This window comes from Callorhinus ursinus, unplaced genomic scaffold, assembly GCF_003265705.2.
Source record: "Callorhinus ursinus isolate GAN/ISIS: 27379988/994484 unplaced genomic scaffold, GSC_fseal_2.0 scaffold5, whole genome shotgun sequence".
Taxonomy (NCBI): Eukaryota; Metazoa; Chordata; class Mammalia; order Carnivora; family Otariidae; genus Callorhinus; species Callorhinus ursinus.
Genome location: NW_027397067.1, coordinates 31,534,878 through 31,557,651, shown reverse-complemented (window position 1 = coordinate 31,557,651; position 22,774 = coordinate 31,534,878). Strand labels below are relative to the sequence as shown.

At 35.6% G+C, this 22,774-nt stretch overlaps 1 long non-coding RNA gene across 3 annotated transcripts in view; it reads right to left on the bottom strand.

The window, feature by feature from the left end:
• LOC141372739 (uncharacterized) overlaps window positions 1-22,774 on the bottom strand; it is a 167,110-nt gene that overhangs the window by 58,731 nt on the left and 85,605 nt on the right. For 2 of the 3 annotated variants that reach the window (XR_012378140.1, XR_012378141.1), the window contains exon 4: window positions 22,406-22,496. This is a non-coding gene — a long non-coding RNA (uncharacterized lncRNA). Of the gene's footprint in view, window positions 1-7,635; window positions 7,751-22,405; window positions 22,497-22,774 lie in introns of those variants that run through there. The other variant, XR_012378142.1, reaches the window with a different exon arrangement.

Genomic DNA, 22,774 nt, shown 5'->3' with positions numbered 1-22,774 from the left:
CCCGGGGGAATTCTATCAGACATTTCAAGAAGAATTAATACCTATTCTCCTGAAACTGTTCCAAAAAATAGAAATGGAAGGGAAACTTCCAAACTCATTTTATGAGGCCAGCATTACCTTGATCCCAAAACCAGACAAAGACCCCATCAAAAAAGAGAATTACAGACCAATATCCTTGATGAACATGGATGCAAAAATTCTCACCAAAATACTAGCCAATAGGATCCAACAGTACATTAAAAGGATTATTCACCATGACCAAGTGGGATTTATTCCTGGGCTGCAAGGCTGGTTCAACATCCGCAAATCAATCAACGTGATACAATACATTAACAAAAGAAAGAACAAGAATCATATGATCCTCTCAATAGATGCAGAAAAAGCATTTGACAAAGTACAACATCCTTTCTTGATCAAAACTCTTCAGAGTATAGGGATAGAGGGTACATACCTCAATATCATAAAAGCCATCTATGAAAAACCTACAGCGACTATCATTCTCAATGGGGAAAGGCTGAGAGCCTTTCCCCTAAGGTCAGGAACGCGGCAGGGATGTCCACTCTCACCACTGCTATTCAACATAGTATTAGAAGTCCTAGCCACAGCAATCAGACAACAAAAAGAAATCAAAGGCATCCAAATCGGCAAAGAGGAAGTCAAACTCTCACTCTTTGCAGATGATATGATACTGTACGTGGAAAACCCAAAAGACTCCACCCCAAAACTGCTAGAACTCATACAGGAATTCAGTAAAGTAGCAGGATATAAAATCAATGCACAGAAATCAGTGGCATTCCTATACACCAACAACAAGACAGAAGAGAGACAAATCAAGGAGTCTATCCCATTTACAATTGCACCCAAAACCATTAGATACCTAGGAATAAATCTAACCAAAGAGGCAAAGGATCTGTACTCAGAAAACTATAAAATACTCATGAAAGAAATTGAAGAAGACACAAAGAAATGGAAAAACGTTCCATGCTCATGGATTGGGAGAATCAACATTGTGAAGATGTCAATGCTACCTAGAGCAATCTACACATTCAATGCAATCCCCATCAAAATACCATCCACTTTTTTCAAAGAAATGGAACAAATAATCCTAAAATTTGTATGGAACCAGAAGAGACCCCGACTAGCCAGAGGAATACTGAAAAAGAAAAGCAAAGCTGGCGGCATCACAATTCCGGACTTCCAGCTCTATTACAAAGCTGTCATCATCAAGACAGTATGGTACTGGCACAAAAACAGACGCATAGATCAATGGAACAGAATCGAGAGCCCAGAAATGGACCCTCAACTCTATGGTCAACTTATCTTTGACAAAGCAGGAAAGAATGTCCAATGGCAAAAAGACAGTCTCTTCAACAAATGGTGTTGGGAAAATTGGACAGCCACATGCAGAAGAATGAAACTGGACCATTTCCTTACACCACACACAAAAATAGACTCCAAATGGTTGAAAGACCTAAACGTGAGACAGGAGTCCATCCAAATCCTAAAGGAGAACACAGGTAGCAACCTTTTCGACCTTAGCCGCAGCAACTTCTTCCTAGAAACATCGCCAAAGGCACGGGAAGCCAGGGCAAAAATGAACTATTGGGATTTCATCAAGATAAAAAGCTTTTGCACAGCAAAAGAAACAGTCCACAAAACCAAAAGACAACCGACAGAATGGGAGAAAATATTTGCAAACGACATATCAGATAAAGGGCTAGTATCCAAAATCTATAAAGAACTTATCAAACTCAACACCCAAAGAACAAATAATCCAATCAAGAAATGGGCAGAAGACATGAACAGACATTTCTCCAAAGAAGACATCCAAATGGCCAACAGGCACATGAAAAAGTGCTCCACATCACTCGGCATCAGGGAAATCCAAATCAAAACCTCAATGAGATACCACCTCACACCCGTCAGAATGGCTAAAATTAACAAGTCAGGGAACGACAGATGTTGGCGGGGATGTGGAGAAAGGGGAACCCTCCTACACTGTTGGTGGGAGTGCAAGCTGGTGCAACCCCTCTGGAAAACAGTATGGAGGTTCCTCAAACAGTTGAAATTAGAGCTACCGTTCGATCCAGCAATTGCACTACTGGGTATTTACCACAAAGATACAAATGTAGGGACCCGAAGGGGTACATGTACCCCAGTGTTTATAGCAGCAATGTCCACAATAGCCAAACTGTGGAAAGAGCCAAGATGCCCATCGACAGATGAATGGATAAAGAAGATGTGGTATATATACACAATGGAATATTATGCAGCCATCAAAAGGAATGAGATCTTGCCATTTGCAACGACGTGGATGGAACTGGAGGGTGTTATGCTGAGTGAAATAAGTCAATCAGAGAAAGACATGTATCACATGACCTCACTGATATGAGGAATTCTTAATCTCAGGAAACAAACTGAGTGTTACTGGAGTGGTTGGGGGTGGGAGGGATGGGATGGCTGGGTGATAGACATTGGGGAGGGTATGTGCTACGGTGAGCGCTGTGAATTGTGCAAGACTGTTGAATCACAGATCTGTACTTCTGAAACAAATAACACAACATATTTTAAGAAAAAAGGAAAAGAAGAAGATAACAGGAGAGGAAGAAAAGGGGAGTATGTCAGAGGGGGAGACGAACCATGAGAGATGATGGACTCTGAAAAACAAACTGAGGGTTCTAGAGGGTAGGGGGGTGGGGGGATGGGTTAGCCTGGTGATGGGTATTGAGGAGGGCACGTTTTGCATGGTGCACTGGGTGGTATGAACAAACAATGAATCATGGAACACTGCATCAAAAACTAATGATGTAATATATGGTGATTAACATAACAATAAAAAAATTTAAAAAAAAACTAATGATGGTGATTAACATAAAAAAAGATTATGATATCTCATAGACATCGAATCTATAGTACTACAGAAGCTGTAACTGACTTACGTGTAGTATAACTCTCCAAAAAACTTTAACCTATGAAAATACTGACCTTAATTTCCAGGGAACATTTAGCAGAACATGAGATGTGTACATGTGTTTGTGTATAGATAGGCATAACTTATAGACATAGATATATGTATTTATGTGTACATATGTTTTTGTGTGTGTAAAATACAATTAAACAATACAACAGACACTGAAATGGTCTGCCTTATATATAGGGTCAGTTATCCGTAAAATCTTACTTTTAAGTATCCACACAAAATGTGTTGTCATGAATCATATTCCATTTATCTTATACATATATCCCAATTATCTTACTCTAGTGTGATGAAAGGAGAAGCACTCTTCTGCCTCCTTGTACAGGTAGGTAAGTTCCTAATTTCTATCCTCTTTCCTGACAGCACTGTACTGTACCATATAAGGGAATAAAACTTCAATATATAACATATTACTGCTCATAAGTACCTTAGAGCTTAGTACAAGTTTAATGACCTAATATGATCTGAGTTAACACTTCCAGCAGAATAGCTTTATGTACCATATATATATAAGGCATGTTACTGTGGCCAGATGAAATCTTAGGTCCTTCCTAGCAACAAAGTCTGAGCTTAGCATGTAAGGATCAGTGTAAAAGGTATATTAAATCCTTAATGAAGGGGAATTTAAGGACTGCTAGACAATGGTGGATGTGTAGTAATCATCAACCTCCCCAAAAGTCCTTCCTAAACAATATGAAATAATTCACAAACCATGAAAATTCTATGCAAAATTACACCCTCATCATTATTTGAGGACAGTGAATGCCAAAAGTGCAAACCAACTGTTAGTAAAAAGAAAAAATTCAAAACCCCCAGGATTTTGGTCCAACAAGTGTCAGCTCCCCCCTCTACTCTCTGTAGGCTTTGAGGTAAACAAAGGCTGAGTGACAAAAAACACAAGGAAGACAAAGAAGGGCCATTAGTAGAGGGGGTCCTGTGGGACAGCTGGGGAAACCACCAGAAACATTCAAACATTCAAACCACCCTAAAGTTTAAAATACTAAAATAGTAACCAGAAAAGTCAGAGCACAGACTACAGAGAAGGGATGTCAGAGCAGGTGCTATTTAAAAATATCAGATGCCATAGCAAGGACCAGGCTTACAATTTAAAGGGACAGGTTTAGCTTAAAGGGAAAAGGCAAATATGAAGGAAAAGTGTCTTTTAGCATTGAGGTAGGTGGTGGAGGGAAAAAGAAGTAAAAGGGAGAGATTTAAAATCTTGCAAGGCAAAAGGTGGAAAAAAACTTTACATGCACACACACTCAAAACTGAAAGACCCACAACCCGCCCAGCTCCACCAAAGTAAAATACAAGAAAACAGATAATTAAATCTCATGTACCCCAATTTTTCCAAGTCTTGCAGAAAATGATGCCATTAAAATGAAGATCTAGTAAAATTGCCCAATATCTTAAATGAACAAAAGCAGTGTGAAGAGAAAAGTATTTTTAAAAATCAGGAAAAAAATTTCACATAAATCAACAGAGTAAACCTATCTGAAAACAAGATAGAAGCGTAAAAAAAAATTATGAATCTACACTACAGAGAATTAAACAATCAAGTAAGCATTTGAGGATATGAAAAACCACACTGAATAAGAAATTTAAAAATTAAGTACAGAAATTTAAAAAAATGAAAAAGTTTAAGTCAGAAAAAAATGTGCAAAATGTGATGTTATCTCAAAACAATAAAAAAATAAACTTTAAGATGCCCAAGAGAATAAAGACTCAAATTAAACTTCAATAAAATTATAATAAATAAATATAGAACAACCCAGATAATGAAAATGGCATAATGAAGCAAAAAGTATTAGAAAGTAGAGGAACTGGAAGACAGGGAAAAAAAGAATAATATTCACATAATTGGAGTCCCTGAAAAAGAAAAAGAATTAAATACATTTAAAACTATAAAACAAGAAAACTTTTCAAAGATAAAAAAAATGTGAATCTACACATTGAAAAGGCTTACCAAACACTTGAAAAAATTAATCCGAAGCAATCAATGTCTAAAGATTTTCCAGTAGAACTCTAACATTTCAACGATAAAGTTAAAATCCTCAAGGTTCCAGAAAAAAAGATCAAATATTTCACAAGGGCAAAAAAATTAGACAAGCATCAGACTTTGCAAAATCAATATTCAAGTCAAGATACCAATGGAGTAATATTTTTTTTCTAAAACTCAGTAAAACAAAGTTTGAACCCAGGAGTTTATATCTACACAAGATGTTCTTCAAAATAAAGCATGCTAGAAAGAGAGTTTTTAAAACAAGAGCTTAGGGAATTTTGCACCTGTTAGTCTTTCTTACAGAATCTACTGGAGGTTGATGTCATCCAAATAAAGACTGAGAAAAGTTTTGCCAAAAGACTAATGGTGAACATTTAATAATGTATAAATGTACATAATACAATTTAAAAGTGACAAGGATGAAGGACAATGTTAATGTTATATATCTAACTAAGAAGAAATAATGCAGCTAATCTAGATGAGAAGAAAGAAGAGAACAGAATAAAGGTCATTGTATAAAGGCAATGAATAATTAAAAAAATATTAAAGGGTCAAATAAGAAAACACGGCACCAAAGGCATCAATGAAGATAGAGATCCAAAGTTATCACTAGAAAAAAACATACACCTTCCAAAATACTAAAAAGAGTTTAAAAGAGAGAGAGAGAGGAAAGAATATCAACCTAATTTCAAAAAATCGATTCTAAAAATTATAGTTAAAGTTTGGGGAGAATCAGGATTTGCATATCCTCAAATTTCTCTCCTAATGTATAGTCACTAATTACAAAGGGAGAGAGTAACTTTACATTGGGGAAATCCAGCAGACATCACATTAATTAAGAGATCAAGGTAAACACCCCTAGTTATAAAGCATAGTGATATAACTCCTTGATATAATTCACTGAAGTTATAATATCATTTCTGTGCTATTTTTACAAAACAATGCATAATTTTATTCCAATTATGAAAGAACATCAGATAATCCCAAACTGAGGGACATTACAATGTAATTGAACAATACTCTTCAACCCAAGTGTGTTAAAAGGGCCAGAATTAGGAAAAACAAGGTAAGAGTGAACGACTGTTACAGGTACAAGGAGACCAAGGAGAACTTAAAGACATAATGCAGTACATGATGACGGATAGGATCCTGCAAGAGAGAAAGAGCAATAGTGGAGAACTGGTGAAATGTGGGTAAGTCTATAGTTAACAGTACTAATTGCCTGTGACCTACTCATCAATGTTAATTTCTTAATTTTGATGCCATTTTGAAATGAATAATCTTTGCAAGTCTAAAATTATTACAAAATTTAAATTTTAAAAAAGCCATGGAAAAAATTAACACAAGTTTGGTAAAAAGCTCTTTAAGAATGAAGGGAAAATGAGTGATCTGAGCAAGGTATCATTGCTATAAGAAAGGGGTAATTTCAATAAATAAATTCTATTCTTCAATTTAATCTAAGAGTTAAAACAACACTTTGCTAATTAGACCATCAAGTAAATATTAGTTTATGAGTTTGCCAAATTTGAGATTAGGAACAAAATCCAATATCCTACTTAAATTAACTACAGATAAATCCATCTTTATTAATCTTTCAAAAGCCAGGGCCAGCAGTGACATCTAAGCAGGGCACCCCAAATCTGGACAGCTCCTGTATGGAGCTGGTCCCTGTTTCTCTTCTTTAACACACTCTCCAACCTTCCACTGTCTTCCCCCCAATACTACCAATATCATCAATGGCTGGTAGTATTTCCTGAATTCACCCAGATTGCAAGAATAGCATAATGATTATTGACACCGTGATTTGGGGTGATTCTCATTCATTGTTGAACATGGGCTGGGTTAAAGACTCTAGGTTACCACTGGCTTAGTCTTGAGCTAGAGCCACTTCTGTGGGACCATGAAAAAGGCTCTTTCAGCTCCCTGTTCCAACCATAGTTCCACCTCTGGTCTAGAAGACCCTTGAGAGGCAGGGCTCACAGGTCAAGTGGCAGCACCTAAGAGATACTAATTCTGACATATCTGACTGAATAAATGGCTCATGGATGCTAAGGGTTTTTTATGGTATTATTTCCCATCCAAAGACAAAGCAAATATGCCTATGACTACCAGTAATGAATGAATATATTTGTCACAAATAAGATAACTTACCAAGTGTTACCTAGGAACAACATTGGAACATAAAAATTCCCAGGTTGCCGGCTCTCCAGTTTTATTTTTTTTAAGATTTTATTTATTTATTTGACAGAGAGAGACACACAGCGAGAGAGGAAGCACAGCAGGGGGAGCGGCAGAGGCAGAGGGAGAAGCAGGCTTCCCGCGGAGCCGGGAACCCGATGTGGGGCTCGATCCCAGGATCCTGGGATCATGACCTGAGCCGAATGCAGACGCTTAACGACTGAGCCACCCAGGCGCCCCTGCCTCCAGTTTTAACATTTGAATTCCTTCTATACCAAAGAAACTTCTTGTTTAGTACTTTGAAAATGACCAAAGAAGAGCCTTTTCTCCTTCAATATTCCTGATAATGATTTTCAAATGTTGGCATTTATGCATGAGCAGAAGCCACTTTTCAAAGGCTAATGTAACTGAATTCATCATCTTTTGACCTTTAAATGACTTTTTGGTCTTGCCTCACTTACCTATCTTACTTCTTGGTTTTGTCATTCTCTCTCATCTTCTGAGATCATTGAGTCAGGGCCTCAGGGTGACCCTCTTCAAAGAAAGATGCCTTGGTATTAAGGTCTTGTCTGTTTTGGATCAAGGCTTCAGAGCTTGCTCCCACAGAAAATTAGAAGTAATACATCAGTTGTACAATTACTTTTTAAAGTCATTACAAATGTAACCTTTCCTATTTCTCAGGTAATGACCTGTACAGATATTATTTGGTATTTTAATTTTTTTCCATAAGGTAATATATTTTTTAATAAAGATTTCAAAATTCCAAAATTTTACCTAAACTTAATAAAGCAAAGCAGTACTTAGAGAAAGATTACAAAACATAATAGTCATACTTCTTTCACATATATATTATAAATTAAGAAAATTGCCAAATGAGAAATATAAACCATGAAATATAGAATAGAATTTTTAGAGTCAATTTTCTATCTGCAATCACACTATCAGAGTGAGAAGGCTACTGATCTAGAAGAAAAAAACAAAGAAAATCAACCAACAAAAATCTTCACTGCCTTTGTAATGCCCCTATTTTTTAAGATTTATTTATTTTATTTTGGGGGAGTAGGGGCAGATGGAGAGAGAGAATTTCAAGCAGACTCTGTGATAAGCATGGAGCCCAACACGGGGCTTGATCCCATGACCGTGAGATCATGACATGAGCTGAAACTAAGAGTCAGACACTTAACCAACTGAGCCACCCAGGTGCCCCAAGTAATGTTTTCTTTTTAAAGCTCACATTATGTATGTGTCTATTTATATGCATAAATGCATATATTTATATGTTATATATATTTATATATATATATATTCTTTGTCTGTACAAAGAAAGGCAATATTTTTGACAATTACTGGATTGCTGCTATTCCAATAAAATTACAGATAAATTACTATCATTTTTATAATTATACAGTAGGAAATATTGACATAAAAAGATACAGTAAGGATATATACATAAAAAGATATATAAGGATGCATATAATTACACAGTAGGAAATATTGACATAAAAATGTATATAATTATACAGTAAGAAATACTGACATAAAAGGAAAAATTGATATAAATGAAAATATTTTACCTTACCAGTAAAAATCCTTTTATTTTACATTTAACACAAATAAAGCCTTTTATATAATGTTAGTAGGCATGGAAATTTAAACTTATGAAGATTTTTTCAGGGTTTATAGAGTTATCCTAAAATGTACCTTAATTAATCTATTTCACTTTGTATCAATACAAACTTTAATGGAAATAGAAATTCTATAAAATCATATTCTCAAGAAATGAGCCCTTTTTTGTTATATAGTACATATTGAACTAAAAATAATTTTAAAGTAAATGAAATGTGATGCTTATTAGAAAAATTACAGGGTTGTAATTTTAACAAATTAGAGCATTACAGTATAAAATATAATTATCCCAGTATTTTAAAAGACTATAATTTTTTCTAGATTTATATGGGTTTTAGAAAATTTTAAACACATGTAACTGAGTTTTATTTTTTTAATATTTTTTTTAACTTATTTGAGAGACAGAGAGAGATATCGAGAGATAGAGCATGAGCAGGGGAGAGAGAGAGAAGCCGGCTACCCGCTCTGCAGGGAGCCTGACATGGGGCTTGATCCCGGGACCCCAGGATAATGACCTGAGCCGAAGGCAGAGGCTTAACTGACTGAGCCACCCAGACACCCCTAAAATGAGTTTTATATGTGTGTGTGTATAAATGTGTGTGTATTTATATCCATAGTGACAATAATTGTATAAATATTCATTTCACTAAATTTCAACAAGTGGTTCATTAATCATACAATTTTTGAGTGTTAAACTTTGCCTAGTTTTTCCTGTGTGCCTTTGTAAGGGTGTGTGTATGTGTATGTGTGTGTGTGTGCGCATGTGTGTGTGTGTGTGTGAAAGATTTTGCTTTAAAAAAGTTTGCCATTGTGCATTAAGTTCATTTAAATTTAAGCTTTCAATAGGGTTGAAAAACATTATGGCTAGCTTACAAGGTGTCAGTCATTTTGCTAGATGTTGACAAAATAGACTAATGTAATGGTTCCTTATTTAGAGAGGTACACAGTCTGATGGAGGAAACTTTCGTGTATGGGACTGAGTAAGGTGCAATATACTAAGTGTTGGGAAATCCCAGAGGGAGGGCTGATTTATATTGTCTGGGGAAAGTGGATACTCATTTTCAAAGCTACTGGCATTGAATTGAGCTATATGCAATATGCTTTGCTTTTTACCTCTGAATTCTATATTACCTCAACAAGGGCTCCTCCAAACACATGATTTTATAATTCTGTAATTCCATTTTGCTCCATACTTTCAGTTTTAGAGCCAGAAGATACATAAAGCAGTAATACATGAGGAGACATCTCCTTGATGATTAGTCTCCCAGATATTGGGAGTTTATTACAGAATATTAGCCAAGTAGATTTCTGATAGCAGAAAACTGATAAACGCCTCTAGGGAACTTATTTTATTGAGTCTTCTCATTCAACATATGGTGAAACCAGGTACCAAATGGACATGTTATTTTTTCAAGGTCACAGAGCTAAAGGGGACAAATCAGGACTAAAATTCAAACATTTAGACTTAGAGTTTGAGTGCTTAGCTTAGTTTTGTTTTCTAGGTTAGATCAACATTCCACTAAATTTCATCTAGATTAAAAAATAGAGGAGTAGCAGGGGCACCTGGGTGGCTCAGTCATTAAGCATCTGCCTTCAGCTCAGGTCATGATCCCAGGGTCCTGGGATCGAGCCCCGCATCTGGCTCCCTGCTCCACGGGAAGCCTGCTTCTCCCTCTCCCACTCCCCCTGCTTGTGTTCCCTTTCTCACTGTGTCTCTCTCTGTCAAATAAATAAATAAAATCTTTAAAAAAAAATAGAGGAGTAGCCTCTCTCCAGTATGTTTGTTTGCTTATTGTCTTCATTAATATTTCTAGTCATCTCAGAGAAAAAGAAGGATCCACATATGAGTTTTACACACTTGATCTTAGCCAAAAGGCCGAAAAGCGATCACATATGAGTTTTATAGACTGGAGATTTGCAATATTATTCATTCATGTTTTTATTAGTGAGGTAATGTTTTTGCCACTTGTTCACAAAAATAATTATTATTTAATATTCTCTGGTCTGATTCTTTTATCCATGAAGCAATTACACATATTAAGGGGCTTGAATATTTTACATTTTATTTTTAGGCCATGTATTCTTATTCATAATTCACAGAAGAGGAACTTCAGACTCAGAAATGTAAAAGATCATAATAGCCAAAATACCATACACCTTGTCTGTTGGGGGGCCCTAGCCTTGCTTTATGCTGCTGTCCAGTTTCATTAAATGTAAAGTCTAGAATTTGAATCATGTTCTTTCTGTTTCTGTGCTCTATTTCCCAATGTTTGGTTCTCCGTCGTACCCATGGAGTTGAGTGGATTATTCTTCTCCTCACAAAAATGGAATTTCTCACTCAACAAGTATTGCTCACCTAACCACAGGGGTCTACCTTCTGTAAAGAAGACAACAGATATCTCTTCTAACATATAAAATAATCACATTTTAAAATATGGTTTCCCAAATCTTTAATAGTAGTTAAACCTTTACAAACTATGCTTTCAAATTTCTTTTTCTATGGCTTTTCATCTTATACAATCCAAAGCATCGTTAAATATAGCAGATATACAACAATTGAGAATGAAAATATAATTCTGAAACGCTGTGAATAGGCAGCAACTCTAAACTTACACAAAAGTCAGTTAAATGCCTTTGACAGCATCTTGAAGACTGATGAAATCATGCTCCATCAGTTCATAAATGAGTGGGAAATTCCAGATCGATGGCCTTCCCCTGAAACACCGTGCCCTGGGCCTAGAGACCAATTCTCCATCCTCTTACTCTCAGCAGAAACTACTTTGTTAAGCCCGCTGCCTGAGGGGAATTTCAGGTAGAGAAGCATTCACAAGCCAGTTCTCATTAGTTTGCTTTCCAGTGTCTGCTATGATGCATGTATGTTTTTGCACTTTGTAACGAAGAGAAGGTAGCTATTCTTTCCATTTGCTTCCTCAGGTTGCTAAGCAGAGAGGCACAGAGGTACTGAGGCAACAGCACTGAGTAGATTACTCAGGTCTAAGTTGGCAGAACCAACTACTCTTGGTTCTGCCACTGACTGTGTAGTGCTGGAAAAGCCACAGAAACTCTCTGGGCCTCTAAATTCTTAGATTGTTCCCAATCCTTCTAAAAGTCCATGTTTTAAGTATAGCCTAACTTTGAAAAGTGAAACCAGACCTGGATTTCAGTGCCTGCTCTGCATTATCTAAGATATCTCTGGGCACAACAGGGAAAGCCCACACAGTAAATATGTTATAACAGTTACTCTGGGAAATGTCATCTGATGCTTGCAAAACTGTAATCAAATACAACATTGAGTATTTAAATAATTGTATGAGTTTGAATCAAAGTGTAAGTCAGAAAACCTAAAATACTGCAAAGTGGTCTTCCTAGTAGGTTGTAGAGTATCTTGGGTTCAAGCTTCATCTAGAACTAGTGATTAATGCATGCAGGAAAATGAAGTTAACAACAATAATAATGCTAATAATGAATAATTCTGTCAGGCTAAATTCTCATTATATTCTCAGGACTTTCAAGATAATTCCAAGTGGCATTAACATGATAAAATTGCTTAATAATCCTATAACTGTTGTAATACAATATGTCTGTATAATTGCCACTTTTAGTCTTTTCAAATGTCAGTAAAAGGAATTATTTTTCCTTTTAATTCAATGATGTTGATAGAATACTTAATCATATTCTATTACCCTGCAACATATATTTCCTCAGCCATAATTTATCAGAGATAAAAGCTGTGAATTCCATACCGTTTTACAAAATTATAATTATTGTAACATTTAAGCAGGACAGTAAAGCGTTATTGAGAAAAACTACCAAATCATTTATTATGTTATGTATTTACCGACTCTTTCTTGTTACATATTTCATGTAAAAACAGCCTTAACATTTTTTCTAAAACCTGTATTAGGTTTCTGGAAATATTCATAGATACCATTTTGGAAAGAGCCAGTCATTTCAGTAAAAATAATAAGGTCAATCATCAATTAGAAAGTAACTTTAAATAGAAAATCTAGAAAGATCTGTGTCTCATTGATATCCTTATAATCTCTTTCAAGAGTACGCTAACCAGCACAGCATGACATAGAGTTGTGGAATCATTATGTTGTATACCTGAAACTAATATAACATTGTGTGTCAACTATACTTCAAGTAAAACAAAACAGAACAAAACCTAGAGAAAAAGCCACTGGAACTGGATATACAAGTCAAAAGAAGATCCACAGGACAAACACAGTATGAAAGGGTCCAAAACAGAAGCCCAGGAAAAATAAAAAGGGACACAGATCACCACCTTGCCTTCAAAGTTTAACAACCTACCTGCAAATTTACCCCATGGAGTGAAGACTATCTAGTAGCCATCTCTACCCAAGGTCTGATCAGTGACTGGGATACTAAGTACTATAAAAGAGGCAGGTGCCAAGGAGGAAAGCAGTTCTGTGGGCTGATGAAAGGGAGGTCAAAGAAAGTTTACAGAGAATATGGGACTTGGGTTGTTGGGTCCTTGGAACCCAGAGAAAGGTAAAGAGAGGGATCTCAGAACCGACACTAACTCAAATGACGTTTTCAGGTACCTGAGTCAGGGATCTGAATTGTACATGTGAGGGGTATAGCACACTAATTTCCAGAAGCTTGAGCTGGCTCACATAGTAATTTTTATTTAACTATGAATTGACTTTAAAAAAAGTGTAGCTAACCAGTTACTAACCCAGGAATGCCTTTTGGATTCATTTTTTCTGTCAAAGAAGAAACATTTCCAAGTAGGGACTGGTAAGACAACACTGCTCACTCTAGGTTGCTCCATGTCACTGGTTCTCAGAGTGTGGTCCGAGGACCAGAAGCATTAGCATCACCTGTGAGCTTATTAGAAATGCAAACTATTGTGCCAGATTCAAACCTACTCAATGAGACAATGTAGGGGTGAGCCCAACAGTCAGTGTTTTGACAAGCCCTCCAGGATACTGATGCATAGTAAAAGTGGAGAACCACTGCTCTATATATACACGGCTTTGTTTTCTTTTTTCTTTTAAATAGACTTTATTTTTTAAAGTAGTTTTAAGTTAATAGTAAAATTGGGCAGAAAGTATCAATAGTTTTATATAACCTCTGGCCCCACAAACACACAGCACAGTCTCCCCCCACCAACATCTTGCACCCAAGTGGTGCATTTGTTACAGCTGATGAACCTTTTTATATGACTTTAAAAATAAAAAAATTGTTTTCCTTTGGAAATCATATTTTTCTACCTTTAGAGTTTTTCTTTAAGCCAAGCTGTCCATCGACAGATGAATGGATAAAGAAGATGTGGTATATATACACAATGGAATATTATGCAGCCATCAAAAGGAGTGAAATCTTGCCATTTGCAATGACATGGATGGAACTGGAGGGTATTATGCTGAGCAAAATAAGTCAATCAGAGAAAGACATGTATCATATGACCTCACTGATATGAGGAATTCTTAATGTCAGGAAACGAACTGAGGGTTGCTGGAGTGGTGCGGGGTGGGAGGGATAGGGTGGCTGGGTGATAGACACTAGGGAGGGTATGTGCTATGGTGAGCGCTGTGAATTGTGTAAGACTGTTGAAACACAGACCTGTACCTCTGAAACAAATAATATATTATAAGTTAAAAAAAAAAAAAGAAGATAGCAGGAAGGGAAAAATGAAGGGGGGAAATCGGAGGGGGAGACGAACCATGAGAGACTGTGGACTCTGAGAAACAAACTGAGGGTTCTAGAGGGGAGGGGGTTGGGGGGATGGGTTAGCCTGGTGATGGGTATTAAAGAGGGCATGTATTGAATGGAGCACTGGGTGTTATACGCAAACAATGAATCATGGAACACTACATCAAAAACTAATGATGTAATGTATGGTGATTAACATAACATAATAAAATTTAAAAAATACAAAAAAAAGATTAGTTTAAAAATAATTTATTCACTGGCATATTCATTGTGTCTATTCTTTGTTCATTTCATTTGCTAGTAAGAATTTATGTAGTGATAAAACAACTTTTAATGATAACTTATTGGCATATAGTGCAGTAATGATTGTAAAGGATTCACTGGGGATGTGTGAATTCATGACATCCCCCCAAGATGCTTTTTTCCTTGTAGCATCCCATAATAATCAAAAGCGAAGCAAAAGCAATTAGCAAAAAGCAAAATCAGAAAGCAATCAAATAGCTTTAATGAACTAGGGTGTTATTCTTATAAAATTTTAGAATTATCTTTTTAGTCAAAATCTTCCTAAATTATCATATAGTCACTGGTAGTTGTGTGCCTTCATTACTTGTGGGGTAGCTGTAATACATGCATGTTCTTGTGGTACTTAGTATATTTTAATTTATCTGGTGTTCAAATATTAGAATTTCTAGTAGGTGTCAGACATTATGCCAGGTAATGAGAAGGAACACAGTTCCAGAGGAACTCTTCAAGAATCTGTCTCACATATACAAAAGGGAATAAATAGCATTCTATTAAATGATTTGCTGCCTGAGTATATATCTTACATCCTAGTTTCTCAAAGTCTGAGAGATGTACCTTTAAATTAAGAAATATATTTTAAAAAATATTTTAGGGGTGTCTGGCTGCCTCAGTCTGAAGAGCACATGACTCTTCATCTTGGGGTCATGAGTTTAAGCCCCACGTTGGGTGTAGAGATTATTAAATAAATAAATATGTTAAATATTTTAACAAAATATATTAAGTAATTTTTTACTAAAGGCTAACATATATAGAAAAATGTGCAAATAATAAATGTACAGCTCACTGAATTTTTACAAAATAAACATACTCATGTAATGTCCATCCAGATAAGGATAGAGAACATTACCAGTACCTCAGATGCCTCTCCCAGACTCCCTTCCAGTCATTAACTTCCAATAGGGTGAGGGTTTTTTTTAATCTTATTTTTTATTTATTTGTCAGAGAGAGAGAGAGAGAGAGAGAGAATGCACAAGCAGGGGGAGCAGCAGGCAGAGGGGGAAGCAAGAGGCTCCCCACTGAGCAAGTAGCTCGATGCAGGACTCAATCCCAGGACCCTGAGATCATGGACCTGAGCCGAAGGCAGACTCTTAACCAACTGAGCCACCCAGGCGTCCCCTGTAGGGTGAGTTTTTATCACTATAAACTAGATTGCCTGATTCTGAGTGTCATGTAGCTAGAGTCATAGAGCATGCATGCTTCTGTGTCTCGCTTCTTTTATTTAACATTATATTTCTAATTTCTTGTCGGGGTTAGCCATAGTTTGTTCTTTTAAATGATTGCATAGAATTCCATTTTATGTATAAACTACAGCTTATTCATTCTACAGTAGGTAACATTTGTATTGTTTTCGGTTTCTAACTACTACAAACAATGTTCCTATAAACATACTTTTATGTGTTTTTGGTATATACACTTCTGTTAGCTCTGTACTTAGGACTATAATGGTGGAAATGTGTATGTTCAGCTTTGGCACATATCCCAGTTTTCCAAAGTGAAATTTTCCATTTCCACATTTCACTGCAATTTGTAAGAGTTCCTGTTGCACTAGAACTTCTGCCCTTGTGTTTTTAAACTGACAACTGAAAGTAGAATAGAAAACTATTTTTTCTGTATTTTCTCACTATACATATTCTGCTACATAATTCTTGTACTTAAAAAAAGTTCTACAATCTAATTATGTCTCCATTTTTATTTCTTCACTTTTCTTATTTTGTGTATTTATACATTTTATTACAGTAATAGTTTTATCTATTATTGGTTTTATTTCTAGCAAAATATCTATAGATATTATTTATCAATTCTATTGTTTTGCAGTTTTAAAAACTCAGTATTTTCTTCTTCCATCTTTATTAATTCTAGTCTCTCTTTTATTTATTTTTTAAATTTTTATTTAAATTCTAGTTGGTTATCATATAGTGTAATATTAGTTCCAGGTATACAATATAGTGATTCAACACTTCCATACAACATCCAGGTTTCATCACATCATCCTTAAGCCCCATCACCCCCCACCCCGCTAACCATCACTTTATTCTCTACAGTTAAAAGTCTGTTTCTTGGGGCATCTGGGTGGCTCAGTCGTTAGGCGTCTGCCTTCGGCTCAGGTCATGATCCTGGGATCCTTGGATCGAGCCCCGCATCAGGCTCCTTGCTTGGCCAGGAGCCTGCTTCTCCCTCTTCTGTTCCCCCTGTTTGTGTTCCCTCTCTAGCTGTCTCTCTCTCTCTCTCTGTCAAATAAATAAAATCTTTAAAAAAAAAAGTCTGTTTCTTGGTTTGCCTCCCTCTCTTTTTCTCCCCCTTTGTTTTGTTTCTTAAATTCCACATGAGTGAAATCACATGGTATTTGTCTTTCTTTGACTTATTTCACTTAGCATCTAGTTCCATCCATGTCATTGCAAATGCCAAGATTTCATTCTTTTTTTTACAGCTGAGTAATATTCCTACACAGACACATACAGACACACACACACACCACCTCTTCTTTATACATTTATCAATTGATGGACAATTGGGCTGTTTCCATAATTTGGCTATTATAGATAATGCTGCCATAAACATCAGGGTGTGTGTATCCCTTCAAATTAGTATTTTTGTATATTTTTGGGTAAATACCTAGTAGTGCAGTTGCTGGATTGTAAGTTAGTTCTATTTTCAACTTTTGAGGCAATTCCCTACCATTTTTGAATGGCTGCACCACCTTGCATGCAACCAATAGCACAACAGGGTTCCCCTTTCTCCACATCCCTGCCAACACCTGTTGTTTCTTGTGCTGCTGACTTGCCATTCTGACCAGTGTGAGGTGATATCTCATTGTAGTTTTGATCTGTATTTCCCTGATGATGAGTGATGTTGAGCATCTTTTCATGTGTCTGTTACCCATATGTATGTGTTCTTTAGGAAAATGTCAATTCATGTCTTCCACCCATTTTTTATTGTATTATTCATTTTTTGGGTATTGAGTTTTACAATTCCAGACTTCAAGTTATATTACAAAGCTGCAGTGATCAAAACAGTATGGCACTGGCATAAAAACAGACACTTAGATCAACGGAACAGAAGACCCAGAAATGAAACCCCAACTATATGATCAATTAATCTTCAACAAAGCAGGAAAGAATATCCAATGGGAAAAAGACAGTCTCTTCAACAAATGGTTCTGGGAAAACTGGACAGCAACATGCAAAAGAATGAAACTGGACCACTACCTTACACCATACACAAAAATTAATTCAAAATGGATGAAAGACCTACATGTGAGACAGGAAACCACCAAAATCCTAGAGGAGAACACAGGCAGTAACTTCGTTGACATCAGCTGTAGCAACAACTTTCTAGATATGTCTTCTGAGGCAAGGGAAACAAAAGCAAAAATAAACTATAGGGACTACATCAAAATAAAAAGCTTCTGCACAGTGAAGAACAATCAACTAAACTAAAAGGCTATCTAGAGAATGGGAGAAGATATTTGCAAATGACATATCTGATAAAGGGTTATATGGAAGTGTTGAATCCTTATATTATACAGCTGAAACTAATATATTACACTGTATGTTAACTAACTGGAATTTAAATAAAAATTTACAAAAAGGGTTAGTATCCAAGATATATAAATTAAGAGATACTTTTAAAAGTGAAATAGATGCCATCTACCATACCTATGCTATTACTCAGAGGCAACCTGTATTCATTGTCAAGATGACATACATAGCCACCATACTTAATTTTTTCTTATAGTCACAGCTTTTGATTTTTTCTTTTCCTTTATATTTTTTATGTTTTATAATTTGTAATTGTTAGTATCAGGTTATGCTCTAATAATGACCATTAGTCAGACAATATTAATCTATTTATATAATCTTTAGTTGTGTTTTTATCTTATCAAAAGGAAAACTAACACAAGAAAGGTGGGAAATACTTGTTTCCCAGAAACCTTTTGCATTTGTTTGTCTCTCCTCCCACTAGATTATGTACTCCTTATCCTCTATATTGCACTGTACTTGTTATTTTGTTTGCTGAAATGATCAAACTAACTGAACTCAGTTCATATATTAGACACATGGAGTCAACTTTATCTCTTCCAGTCTTGGAGAAGTCTTTCATGAATTGATGCCGCCATGTTTAGATAGATCATAGGAGTGTAAAAGAAGGGAAAGAGTTTTTCTAAAACTTGTAAAATAATTATCTCCTGGAATCTTACATTCCAGAAGAATATATTCTCTCATATACATAGAGTGTAAAATCTCTATTTACAGAATGATAATCAGACCTCAAAAATGAGAAGAGAAATAACAGGTTACAGAGATAGTGACTGAATCAAAGATAACATTTTGTTTATAAAAAGAGCATTCTTCATAATCTGCAAAATAATGAATATAGTGTATTCATAGAGAGGTATTTTTAGTTAATTAATACTTGTGACTGAAATCTTTTTTATATTATTGCTTTATTTTATTGGGATAATTCTGTAATGAAACAATATGAGATGGAGAAAGGGAAAAAGATGGTCAAGGCAATGTTTTGGGGGTATTTTGTTTCTGTTTTAATTTTTGATTTCAATAAAAGAACCATTAATGAAGGTCTGTTTATCACATTACTGTTTTATTGCTTATCTCTGATGCACAAAAAGGTTTTTTTAGGAAATACGATAAAAGAGAGTCCTGGGCAGAGGATTGTAGGTACTGACTCTGCAAGGACACTTTGCTTTACCAAAATTACTTGTCCTTTGTTAGAAAAGTCAGAAATTTTCCACTTTACAATCTCCATTGATGGCTTATACTTTTGTTTCTGGGTTAGGGGCAGAAACACCAGTTTCCAAGGAGTTTGGGTGTAGGTGTAATGTAATAACATTGCAAACTATCATTATCAATGCTGAACCATCTGAAATTTGGGGGGGTATGTTCAGAATACAGAATGCCTAGCGCAATGTTTCTGGTTTCCCTTGATAGAACATGTGAACGATTATTTTGTTAGAGAGTACCTTGTGCATTCTACTTGTTTGACTACTCTAGCAGAGTTGCTCTAAGTTAATTCCATGCTCTTTTCTGTTCTTCTAGGTCAGCAGTCAGCAAAACTTTTTTTCTGTAAAGCGCCACAAAGTAAATATTTTAGGCTTTGCTGGCCATATGGTCTCTGTTGCAACTATTCAACTCAACCTCTCATAGCACAAAAATAGTCCTAAACAATACAATAAGAGTTAAATATGGGTATGTTCAATGAATAAAAATGTATTAAGACTGTAATCGGAATTTCACATACTTTTCATCTGTCATGTATACTACTTTTCCTTTTCAACATTTTCAACTACTTAAAAATGTAAAAGCTATTTTAATCTTTTGGATTGTACCAAAACAGGGAGGGGAATGGATTTGGTTCATGGCCCATAAATTGCTGACCCTTGCTCTAGTCAAACTTATATCACACTTTGATCTGATTCCATTTACCATTTTCCCACTGTCTTATAATTTACCGTTTTCCCACTGTCTCAGTAATTGTGCCCTTCATCTGAATTCCTTTTTTGTTCTTTATCATTCAACAAATAAATGAATGAATGAACGAACCCATTGAGAAAAAATATGTTCATAATGGTATGAATAGTTAACACATGTCAGTGGCTGATTCCAGAGCTCGAAAGTATGTTTGTGCTATCTGATTAGGATGCTGCTATCCCAGAAGAGTCTTCAACTACTGCTTTGTAGAGGAGTATTATTGAATTTATGTTCATTCTCTGTGTTCATATGCAAGTTAAATTTTATTAATAAAACAGCATTCTCCCAGTGGAAAATGCTGAGAAAACTGTGGCGAGGAACAAAGAAAAGTTGAGTTCAAAACAAATTAGTCAACGGATTTGAAATGATGCACTGCATTGGTTTGTCTCTTAAGTTCTGAGAACCTACCAATTTAATTCTTTCAACGTAGCAAATTGCTCTTTTGCATTATTTTTCAGCCTTTCCACAGAGAAAAACATAGCAAGTGTGTGGGAGAGGAAAAGAGAGATTAGACTTTAATAGCCTACATGCCTTTTTAATTCTTTTATTTTTCTAAAATAAAGGAGAACAATAGTATGTTTCTGATGCTTTATCTCTGTTGATTAATGCTATTATACTTCCTTTCTTTCTCGAATCATTTCTCTTTGATAAGATTTTTCTTTCTCTTTTATTAATGGAATAGGTGTTAAAGATATTTTCTCTTATTCTTCAGTAAATATTAAAAATACATTGAAAAAGAGAAACATTAACCTTTGTTGGAATATCTTATCCTTGGGTATATTCACTGTTATAAAACCAATTTGTGAAAGTGGTCTAGTTTCCCAAGAATGTTTTTCATGCATCTAGAATGCTCACAGAAATGCTTCTGTGTTCACAAAATCTTGGGAACATTTCTTTGCTACATAGATTTGGATAAATAGAAAACACAACAAACATCCACATTTCAAACACCCAGAAAAGAAAGTATCCTGTGTCCTTCAATTATGTATCCTATGGATAGGTTGAAAACGCTCTCAAAACTTCATTCTAAATCGCCCTGTGCCCACACGGTTGCTTCTAAAAGACAAACATTTTAGTTAAACCTTTTCAAAAAGCCAGGCAACAAATTATACCCTTCTCTCCATAATGCCTCTATAATTGTGTGAATTTTAGTGATATATTTATATCCCTCTCTGTGTGATGACTTGTCAAAGAGATTAAAGTCCTCATCATGACTGATGTATGCCTAAAATAAAGATGAGGTCACTAAAAGGGTTTAAATAAGGCCAAAATACGAATGCCTTAAATAATTTCTAAACCTGACAATGCCCCATCCCTTCATGAAACACCCCAGGAAAGCAGTAAAAAGGCAAGGTTTATAATCATCCTCTTCTCTGCACATGCCATCCCCCAAATGTCATCATTTAGAGGAATACCCCATCTCAAGACTAATAAGGGGAGCAATGATGTACTGGCTTTTACTCATTGCCTAAGCTCTTCCAGCTCACCCTTTATCTCTTTCTCATACCTTTTTGTCTCTCCCCTGAGTTTTTATAATTCTGCTTTTTATCTTGCTTCAAAAGCTTCATTAAATGTGTTTGAACAATTTTCCAAAAACAATTTCAGAGGTGAAGGATGAGGGAGATGGGCAAAATGGGTGAAAAGGAGTGAGAGGTATAGGCTTCCATTTATGAAAAGAATAAATCACAGAGATGAAAGATAGAGCATAGGGAATACAGTCAATGGTATTGTAATCGCGTTGTATGATGACAGATGGTAGCTACACATGGGGTGAGCACAGCATAATGTAGAGAGTTGCCAAATGACCATGTTGTACACCTGAAATTAATGTAATATTATATGTTAGATATAATTTGATTAACTGATTAAAAAACAAAACCAAAAACAACTGCACATAATTTTTATCTTCTCCCTCTTTTTGATATTCTTCATCTGCCATCAATTTACCTTTTACTTTCCTTTTCTTTTTTGTAACATTTTACAGATCTTGTATTGATTTCTGCTCACTGAATTTCACTTACATGTATTAGCTCCTAGGTAGATTTCTTTTTCTTTCACTGTCAAATGTAAGTGGTGTCTTAGTCAATTTGGGCTTCTATAACAGAATACCATAGACTGAGTGGATGAAACAACAAAATATTTATATCTCACAGTTCCAGAGGTTGAGAAGTCCAGGAAGAAGTGCCAGTAGATCCACTATCTACAAGAATACACTTCTGGGTTTGCAGATCTTTGTCTTCTTCTTGTATCCACCCATGGCAGGGAACAGAAAGAGAAATCAGGCTTTACTATCTCTTCTCATAAATGCAAAAATCCCATTCCCATGAGGGCCCCACCTCCATGACTTAATTATCTCCCAAAGACCCCACTTTCTAACACCATCATTTTGGGGGTTTAGGATTTTAATACATGAATTTGGAGGGATGGGACACAAATATTCAGTCCATTGCACACATAAACTGAAAACTACAAAATTCTAAGAGAAACCGAATGCATAAGAATAAAAACAAATAAAACAAA